General features: G+C 41.2%; 1 pseudogene; it reads right to left on the bottom strand.

The window, feature by feature from the left end:
* Positions 1-6,059: 6,059 nt before the first annotated feature.
* On the bottom strand, positions 6,060-6,352 carry LOC113928509 (annotated as a pseudogene).
* Positions 6,353-11,216: the final 4,864 nt, after the last annotated feature.

The following is an 11,216-nucleotide window of genomic DNA, read 5'->3' on the forward strand; positions in this document are numbered from 1 at the left end:
AGCTTCAACAGTTATCAACATATAACTACTCTTATTTCATATATACCCTCCCACTGTTAGTCTCTCCTCTGCCAGATTGTTTAAAGAAAATCCCAGACATGTATATTTTCATCTATAAATACTTAAGTATGTATCTTTAAGAGATAAGAACAATTCCTCAAAACCTAAATGTAATACCATTATGATCGAAATCAAAATTTTACATAATTACTAATATTATGAATTAGCCAGTTGAGATTTCCCTGATTGTCTCACAGTTGGTTTCTTTGAATAAGGATGCAAACAAGGTCGACACGTTACGCAGGAAGACGTGTTGTCACTTAACATGTCCCTTTATCCCCTGTAGTTTCTTTAAGTTAGCAGTCAGAACTACAGCTGCTCTGTCAAATGGTTAGTGGGTGCCACTAACTACAGGTGGCTACTTAAATTTAAATTAGTTAAAATTAACTAAAATGTAAAAGTCAGTTCCTCAGTCTCACTGGCCAAGTGCTAAATAGCTATGTATGGGATAGCACATAAAAACATTTCCATCACCGCAGAAGGTTTCTGTGGGACAGCTGTGATATAGAAGCTTCACCAGAATCGTGTTCACCTTCCTGACAAGAACATTTCATAGGTGGTGGGAATACATCCTGTTGCGACAAGAGGCAGATACTGTCTGGTTGCCTCTCTTTTTATGGTGTTATGTTCAGCTATTGTCAGCCTAATTCTTCCTTTATGAAGTTCTCCATTCACCTAAGTTTTGACTGATCACTGCCTCTTTTCATTATTTCTAATTTTATCACTCTCTGCATTTATTAACTAGAATTCTTCTATAAAGGAGAACTTGCCCTTATCAACTATTTGGCTACCCTGAAAAATAGTCCATAAGTGATTGTATCTTCCATTTACTTGTTTTACCTGTCTATGAAGATGACTAAGTTTTTTTTATCATCTTCACGTACACATGAATTTTAACATAGCTAGTATTTCAAGTTATTTCAATAATTTTTTTTGTTGCTCAAAAATTTTGGCAGTGAGATGCCCTTCAAGTTGGCTTTAATGTCTTTGTGAAATGACATTACTTTCTAGTATGATAGAATATTCTAGGCTTGGGACGCCTGGGTGGCTCAGTCGTTAAGCATCTGCCTTCGGCTCCAGTCGTGGTCTCGGGGTCCTGGGATCCAGCCCCTCATCGGGCTCCCTGCTCAGCGGGAAGCCTGCTTCTCCCTCTCCCACTCCCCCTGCTTGTGTTCCCTCTCTTGCTGTCAAATAAATAAAAATAAAATCTTAAAAAAAAGGAATATTCTAGGCTTACCTTATACATTTCCTACCCCCAACCTGGATTCAACCATTTCTTTAAGGATCCTGATCCCTTTAGTGGGAATGGGATTAGAGACCACATTCTAGTTGTGGAATGGTGCTTGTTGCTATGGAGTTAGTTGTTTTTCTAGGACTTTCCAATGGACAGAACTGGGAAATATTTTCTTAGGTAAAAGGCAACATGTTATACTCATTGTTTTGCGTCTCTTGTTTTCTTTTTCCCTCACTTAGCAGCGTATCTTGGACATCACTCCATGGCACAGCATATAAAGGCTTTTTTTTTTTCTTCACATCCCATTTTATAGCCGCACAGTATGGATGTACTCTAGTTTACTGGTTACAGTTCCCTGTTAACGGACGTTTGGGTTGTTTTCAGTTGTGTGCTGTTGCAATTGGTACAGCAATGAAGAGCCTCCTACATGCATCAGTTTGTGTTTTTATCAGGTTTTCGCGGCATTATAATGGGTCAACTTGGCTAGGCTGAGCGTCCCTCTATGTTTATAGTTAGGGTGGTTGACAAGAGATATTTTCCCATGAAACTTGATGGGCAGAGGAGAAGCTGCAGCCATTTTGGTTTTCAGGCCCAGAAGCTTGGGGCAGGTACTTTTGTGGCTAACACACATCGTAGCTTATTTACTGGCTCACTGGTTTGGCACAGGGCAAAATCCAGGCCTACAACTGCCCCACCTCCCCTTGCATCGTCATTCAGTTTCTACAACTCCTAGGCCTTGTGGATATCTAGCTCAGTGAGAAGGACACCACCTTCTGCAAGACACCCAGTTCCTCAAGGTTGGAGGGAGGAAGAACTGGCATCAGTTTTGGTCTGTCCTCATGGATTTCAGCTCATGTCTGTGGATGGCTTGTCCTTGTGCTCTCTCATTTTATATCCATATATCCATCTATGCTTCCTGACTGACTGCCTTGCAGAATTCAAGTTGCAGTATCAGACATGAAGCCTTACAGCTCCCACAACATGTAGGATTTTTGCTAGATGTTGTCCATTCCCCTTTACATGAGATGTAAAATTTTGTATTCCCACCAGCCTGTTTCCTCGCAGTATCATCTATAGAGTATGTTGTGGAACTTTTGGATTTTTGCCAATCTTATAGATAAGTGATATGGGTGTGGACTTAATTTGCACTTGTCTTATACCCTATTTATTTAACCACTTCTCCATTGTTGGATATTTGGGTTATTTTTAGTTTTTCAATGCTGTAGACTATAAAATGATAAACATGCTATTTTTAAAAGATTTATTTATTTATTTTAGAGAGAGAGTGTGTGTGTCTGAGGAAGGGGGGGCAGAGGAAGAGAGAGAATCTCAAGCAGACTCCCTGCTGAGTGTGTGCAGAGCCCAGCACAGGGCTCTGTCCCATGACCCTGAGATCATGACCTGAGCTGAAGTTAAGAATGGGACGCTTAACCGACAAGGCCATCCAGGAGCCCCAAATGATAAACATCTTTAAACATATGTATTCTTGGGGCGCCTGGGTGGCTCAGATGGTGAAGCGTCTGCCTTCGGCTCAGGTCATGATCCCAGGGTCCTGGGATCGAGTCCCGCATCGGGCTCCCTGCTAGGCGGGGAGCCTGCTTCTCCCTCTGCCTCTGCCTCTGCCTCTCTCTCTGACTCTCATGAATAAATAAATAAAATATTAAAAAAAATAAACATATATATATTCTTGAAAATTAAACCTCCAGGTCAATACCGTAACTTTGTTTTATTGCTTTTTTTTTCGTTTTTTTTTAAATATTTTATTTATTTGACAGAGAGAGACACAGCGACAGAGGGGAACACAAGCGGGGAGGGGGTGGGAGAGGGAGAAGCAGGCTTCCCGCTGAGCAGGGAGCCCGATGCGGGGCTCGATCCCAGGACCCTGGGATCATGACCTGAGCCGAAGGCAGCCGCTTAACGACTGAGCCACCCAGGTGCCCTTATTGCTTTGCTTTTTTAAGAGATTGAATGGTATACAGTAAAATTCACCTTTTCTAGAGTACGGTTCTACAAGTTTTGACAAGTACATAAAGTTGTACAATTACTACTCCAATCAATATAGATAAGTTTCATCACCCCAAAGTCCCCTGGTCTTTTTGTAGTCAACCTCACCCCATCACCTCTAGGTCCTGGCAATCACTCATCTGTTTTCTCTCCCTATAGTTACGCTTTTTCTAAATTATCATATAAATGGAATCATACAGTACATTGGTTTTTGAGTCTGGTTTCTTTCACTTAACATAATGAATTTGGGGTTCATCCATGTACCAGTTGTTTATTATTTTACTGCTAAGCAGTATTCTATACTACATATACTGCAGTTTATCAGTTTATCAGATGAAGGACTTATGAGTTGTTTCCAATTTTTAGCATTTACAAATAAAGCCACTATGCACATTCTTATACTGATACCGATGTCAATATAAATGTTAATTAAAAATTGGGTAACTGGGAACACATGGGTGGCTCAGTTGGTTAAGCGTCTGCCTTCAGCTCAGGTCATGGTCCCAGGGTCCTGGGATCGAGTCCTGCATCGGGCTCCCTGCTCAGTCGAGAGCCTGCTTCTCCCTCTGCCTGCCGCTCCCCCTGCTTGTGTGTGCGCTCCCTCTCTCTCTCTCTCTGTCTCTCTCTGACAAATAGATAAAATAAAATCTTTTTTAAAAATTGGGTAACTGTCCAGGAGTGGGATTGCTGGATCATGCGGTAATAGTATGTTTAACTTTATAGGAAAAGGCCAGACTGCTTTTCTAAGTGGTTGTAGCAATTTACATTTGCACAACAGTGTTTGAGAATACCAGTGGCTCCTCCTCCAGGCCAGCAGCTGCTAATGTCAGTTCTTTCTTCCTTATAGCTTTATTGAGGTATCTCAATAAGCTTACATGTTTCAAGAGTGTACAAACTAGGTGGCATGCCTTGGGATTCAGAAACAATTCATGCCCGACTCAGGGGAACTAAGAAGTCCTTCCAGAGGAGATGGCATTTGAGCTGACTCCTGAAGCATCAGTGAGGGGAACCATGTTCTGGCAAGGAAAAGAAAATGAGCAAGTAAATGAAGGGAACACAGGGCTTGTAGGGGAGCAGCAAGTCATTCTTGTGCCTGAGGTTACAGTAAGCAAAAAGATCCATTCCCTGGATAGTGGTATTTAGAAATCAAGTGATAGGTGCTAGATAGGCAGTAGGAAGTCCTGTATCTGTAAGTGTGTGTGTATTTATATGTTGCATGTATTGTATGTATATGTACACACACACACACACACACACACACACAATTAGTTCATATCTCCAATTCCAAACCTGCATCATAGGTTTCATTCAGCCTATCCCTTTCTTTATTTTAACTGCTCTCCCTGACAGTGAGAAACCGGGCTCTCACTATCCACAATACATTTACTTATTGGTTTCAATATACATAAAGTAGTTTAAGAGTACTAATCCATATTTGTGATAGAAACAAACTACTAAGTAAAGTATTTGTGCTCAATTATTTTTTCTTTGGCTTTAGAGGATATTAGTGTGTATAGAGTCAAACTACTCTTTTCCAAAGTTACTTAGGTTGGTTCTTTTCTGTTCAGTACAGTTAGGTTTTTGTGTATATTCATTCCATTTTGGGCTTTGTCTCATCTTTGTTGATTATATTTTGTTCATATTTTTAGTATATGAAACATTGGCATGGCTCTAAAAGTCAGAAATATATAAAAAGGATTGCTCAGAGAGGTGTCTTTACCCTTTCCATCCTATCCCCATCCACTGCCTGTACCTAACCAATCTCATTAGTTTTTGGTTTATCCTTTTTGTGTTTCTTTTTGCACAGTTGAGATGCAGAGACCACATTAGGGTAAGGAACTCACCTTGCTCACAGTAATTGAGGGGGGAGGAATCTGTAGTCAAAATAAGTAAGATTTTAGGGGTGCCTGGGTGGCTCAGTCAGTTGAGCATCGACTCTTGGTTTCAGCTCAGGTCATGACCTCAGGATTGTGGTATCAGGCTCCTCATTGGGCTCCGCACTCAGTGTGGAGTCTGCTTGGGATTCTCTTTCTCCCTCTCCTTCTGCCCATCCCCCACTCATGCTCTCTTATCCCTCTCCAAAATAATAAATAAAATCTTTAAAAATAAGTAAATAATATTTTAATGCAATATTTTTTAAAATAAAAATTAATGCAAAAAAATCTGTGATGACAACATATCAAATTTTTAAATAAATATGACCACAGAGCTGAGCCATATTGGAACCTGAGGCAAAAGGAAAAATGTGTACCCTCGTGTACATTTTTTAAGTAGTTTTTAATGACTGATATTCCCCAAGAACACTAAGGCAGATGATAAAATATTAAAAAATTAAAAAGTAGGTAGACTAATACATTATTTTATTTTTTATAGCACAACATATATTCCAAATGGACCAAAAATTAGTATCATCTGTGGGGCGCCTGGGTGGCTCAGTTGGTTAAGCGACTGCCTTCGGCTCAGGTCATGATCCTGGAGTCCCGGGATCGAGCCCCACATCGGGCTCCCTGCTCGGCAGGGAGTCTGCTTCTCCCTCTGACCCTCCCCCCTCTCGTGTTCTCTCTCTCATTCTCTCTCTCTCTCAAATAAATAAAAATCTTTAAAAAAATTAGTATCATTTACAATATCTTAATATAAATTGCCTTTGAATGGGAGCTTCCCTTCCAGTACTTTGAGGTCTACAAGATGTATCTAGAAAATGTAACTGTGGAAAATGAAGACTGTTTAAATTGAATGGGAGGACTGTGGTTTTTCTTCTCAATTAATTGCTGTAACCCTGTCCTTCGGGCGGCTGAGGGAGTTTCATGTTTTCTTTAGACATCATTAGGCACCAAAGCTCTTGCAGGACAACTTTGATGCTATTATGAATTCTGCCATTTTGCCAGCACTGATATAGCTCTTGGGTCCACCACTCCACTGAAACTATTAACTCCATTCATATTCATTTTTGTTACAAATATTACAAAGGGGAGGTGCTTCTGGGTATTAAAGTTATTTAAGACTGTATATTTGATTTTCATAAATTTGTCCCAGCCCATGGTGGCTGATGGCCATCTTGCATCACTGTTGCTCCTCACACCATTATTTTTAATTTAAATATTTTATTTATACCAAAACAGACTTTACTATAATTTTACTTAAGCTTAAGTTAATTAAAAATTATTTAAGATTGCCACTTGATCAAAATAAATGATCAAGGAGCACCTGGCTGTTTCAGTCTGTAGAGCATGCACCTCTTGATCTTGGGGTTGTGAATTTGAGCCCCACATTAGGTATGGAGCCTACTTTAAAAAATAATAATAAAATAAAATAAGTGATCAAACGTGGCAATTCTCTCAACTGAAAACAATATAAACAAAGAAGTAGATTTTGAGAATATTTATGAGTTCGCTTCCATTAGAGCCAAGGGTGTATATGTTCCTTTTGTCTAAACTCCACATGGCTTACACGGCATTGTTGAGCAGATACATGCATAGTTTCGTATTTTCCCCTTCTTCATTACACAAAAGGTAGCATACTATGGGCACTCTTTACACTTTGCTTTTTTTCGTCCTAGAAATTGCTCCATGTCAGTTCATAGAGAGATGAAGAGATGCTGAGGGGAGTGACCTCTGAAAGGTCGACCAGGGGGTACAATGCCCAACCTGGCAATTGTGCCCTATCAGGGGCAGTTTGTGAAGAAGCCATGAAAGCGTCCCATGAGACCCCAGGCCAGCATTTGGGCATCTGCTACAGGAGGACAGTGATGCTAGATTAAACCACCACCATCGAGTTAGACCCTGCTTTGCTTCCTCCCGTCCCTCCTTTCCATCCTGACCCGGGGCACCTAGAAGCAGCAGGAAGCATAGAGAAGTACGAGTGAACACAGTGAAGAAATAGAAAAAAAAGACCACCCTTTTCCTTCACTCCCACAGGTTTCAAGCCTACATGGGCCTCAGAAGATTTCATCTACACCAGAAATGGAAGCTCTGACTTAAATCCACCCAGATTTTTGGCACCTGATATGAGACTATTCTAATACCTGAAAGTGACAGAAAATCTAAGTGGTCTGCTCAGTAAACCACACAGATGGAGAATGGAGAATTGACCAAGTAGGTTTAAAGAGTAAGCGGTGAGAAAGAATAAAGCTACTTCCTGCTGCTCTCCTACCAAGTTCTGCCCATTAAATATGCCACATTCACAGCAGAACCCAACTCAGACTCACACTAACCAGGGAAAAAAGATACAAAGCAGCTTTCAGGTAGGATTTGACAAACAGTGGTATAAGGTGTCATCAAGATTACTATAACTTTCTGCTCCACCCTCGTCGGCTCTGTTCATGGTTTGATTTCCCTCATAAGACCAACACAGACAAACTTTTTGTTAATATCTGGGGCTGGGGGTTGAGAGGGTAGAGACATCCTTCATCAAACTGTCAAAGAAAAGTCTAGTGATTTTCTCTAATTCTTAGGTCACAGGTTCCCCCTCACCCCCATCTATGGCCTGAGAAATGCTATGTGATGATTGTCTCAGGCTTAGGTTACCTGTTCGTGTCATCCAGTCCCTGTGGGAGTGGAAATGGAAGGAGAATTACAGTGAATGGTTTAAGCCACTCAGAACCCATTCTGGAATTGAGGAAGGGGTTATTCGTACCCAAGGCACATGGCTAGAAAATTCAGGATCCTGTAGGTCATTCAGTGAATACTGAAGAGGCAACTTCAGGATATGAAGTGGTCCAGGTCCAGTAGCTATGTTTGTTGTTGGTTGAGTCTATTAATCTACTATAAACAGTAATAATAGCAACCAGTTTTTAAGTACTTTTTATGGGCCAACCACTGTATTAAATACTTCCTGTGCATCATCTCATTTAATCCTCATTACAACTCTATAGGGCTGGAACTGTTTTAATCTCTGTATTAGTTGGCAAGGCTTGCTGGAATGAAGTACCACAGACTGGGTGGCTTAAGAACAGAAATGTACTGTCTCATGGATCTGGAGGCAGGAAGTCAGATTGAGGTGTTGGCAGGGACGGTACCTTGGCTTTTAGAAACATCTTCATCTCTGCCTCCATCTTCATGTGTCATTCTCCCTGTGTGTGTGTATGTGTCCAAATACCCCCCTTTTTAAAAATATTTATGTATTTTAGAGAGAATGAGCAGGGGGAGGGGCAGAGGGAGAGGATCTTCAGGCAGACTCCCTGCTGAGCATGGACCCCCCCCCCAATGCAGCGCTCTATCCCATGACCCATGAGATCATGACCTGAGCCAAAATCAAGAGTCGGACGCTTAATTGACTGAGCCACCCAGGCACCCCCAAATATCCCTTTTTAATAAGGACTTAAGTTGTGTTGGATTAGGGACCCACCCTACTCCAGTATGACCTCATTTTAACTTAACTAATTTTATCTGCAACAGCCCTATTCCCAAATAAGGTCACATTCTGAAGTATTCAGGGCTAAGACTTTGACATATGAATTTTTGGATAACACAATGCAACCCATAACAATCCCCATTTTGCAGATATGAAAATGGGATTAAACAAGTTAATTAACTTCCCAGAACCATACCTAGTGAAAGGGAGAAACAGACCTTCGCTTGCCTCCTAAGCCATGCGTTTACCTCTGCTGTTGGGCTGCCATCAGATCATTACCCAACAGACTATGCTTTCTGCAGAGGGAGTGGGACCATTTAGCCCAGCACTTCTCTCCTATGTTAACCTGTTAGAAATAAAGAAAAATAATTTTATATAAATGCATAAGATGGGATAAAGATAATTGATCTATCAGAACTTACTGCCTCTTCTCTACCATCCTCCTATATTTTCAGTCCTCCTGCCCAAAGAAGATTTTGAAAAACTTTCCTTTGAATTAAGAAATGTACTTTCCACTATTTCACTTTGGCATTATCTGAAGAGACTTAAGAAGATTGGTTGAACTGTATTCAACTGAAAAATGTGCCATGCAAAGACTATGCAATATAAAATTGGAGGCTAGATCAAAGGATGAGCCTAATCTGCCATCTCCCCTCGACTCTTCTATTATCACACTTTTTTTTTACTCTTTTTAAATTTTAAGTAGGCTCCATGCCCAACGTGGGGCTTGAACTCACAACCCTGAGATCAAGAGTCGCATGCTCTGCCAACTGAGCCAGCCAGGCGCCCCTGTTATCACATATTTTAAATCCATTTTCTCATCATACCTTTGCTTGAGACTTCCAGCTGTAGAGAGGAGAGAACAGAGTTCAATGAGAGCAAATGTAAGGACCACCATAGGTGAGGATGACAATCAAGTGGCCGAAATGTACTGTATATGGGTTTCAGGATGTCCCCAAACAGCTTCCTTTGGGATGGAGAAAATTTGCTGCAATGAAGCTTCAACTAATTAGAAGAAGGGACTTCCTTCCATTGACCTCCAATAATAAACTTCACCATGTTTTACTGTATTTACATGACTCTCTTTTCTCACAGTGAGTTTCTCAAGGGTAAGGAACTAATGTTACTTTTGCGTGCTCCCCTAACCCATGGACTGGAAGGACAAAAGGAAGGGAGGGAGGAAATACTAATGCCTCCACATTAAGACTGTACTAAAGCAGCTCACGCTATTTGAATTCTTTATCTGTTTTCTAGGTCTGATCATTTTTTCCTTTTTTTTTTTCTGGCCTACCATATGACAATAATTAAAAGAATCAATGATACCATCCACAAGCTAATCCCTCTTTAAGATTATTGCCTCTTTAAAAAATTATTATTTTCGGGCGCCTGGGTGGCTCAGTTGGTTAAGAGACTGCCTTCAGCTCAGGTCATGATCCTGGAGTCCCAGGATCGAGTCCCGCATCGGGCTCCCTGCTCAGCAGGGAGTCTGCTTCTCCCTCTGACCCTCTCCCCTCTCATGCTCTCTCTCTATCTCATTCTCTCTCTCAAATAAATAAATACAATCTTTTAAAAAATAAAAAAGTATTATTTTCTTTTGGAGAGGGTGGTATAAGTAGAATTAGTGAGCAGAAAGAATGATAGTATACTTGGAAACTATCTTTGCATTTTTTATGAGGAATTATTCAAATAGGTCATAAGGATTAGGTCACTAAAGTTTAGGATCCACAAGAAATCAGTATGTATAATGAAGGTAGAAAATATTGCAAATTAGCTTTTATAACCCTACTCCAACCTCCTAATAATATAGGATGATCTTGGGAGCAGGCCCTGAGACAAGGACTCAAACAAAGGTGACTGATTAGGAAGTGCTCCCAGGAAAAGCTGGCAGGAGTGTGGGGAAGTGGGTTGAGAAGGGAATGAAGCCAAGCCAGGGTGTGACATCTAGTGAAGTGCCATGGAGGGTAACTTTGGCTCAGTTCCACAAGAGAGCTCTGGACAGTATAGACAAGACTGACACTGTCTTGATGGGGACCAAGGGAGCTATCAGTGACTGGTTAAGGGCAGGGGTGTGTGTGTTGAGGGTGGGGGAGGGGAGTGGGAATTATAAATTCCCAAACACTTTTGGCCCTCTGTGCCCAAAGGCACCATGGTGCCAGCAATCTGGGGGCACCCCTTGAACAAAAAGATGCAGGTGCTGGCTGTTGGAAGAAAAGGCACATGGGAGCTCGTGCCCCAAAATTATAAAGGAAACTGAGGATATAGAGAGAATATGAGCAATTGCACTACTCTTGTGTGCTTCACATTAGATCCAAACCAGTGATTCTTCAGGAGGGTGGATCATCACAATTTCTAGCCAAAGAGTTGTATAAGAGGAGAGATAGTGGAATGAGCTACAGCCTCTGCTTCTATAGTTGGTCCTGAGGCTATAGTTGATAGTTATCATCTCCTTCTGCTATTCACCTGTTCTAGATTCCCTCTCACCTCTGCTAGCACTTTCATTACTCTGAATTGCTTGCCTTTTGGGGCATTCTAGGCCTTCACCCCACGTGGCTTGAGCCTTTGTTTACTG

This window comes from Zalophus californianus, chromosome 5 (assembly GCF_009762305.2).
Source record: "Zalophus californianus isolate mZalCal1 chromosome 5, mZalCal1.pri.v2, whole genome shotgun sequence".
NCBI lineage: Eukaryota > Metazoa > Chordata > Mammalia > Carnivora > Otariidae > Zalophus > Zalophus californianus.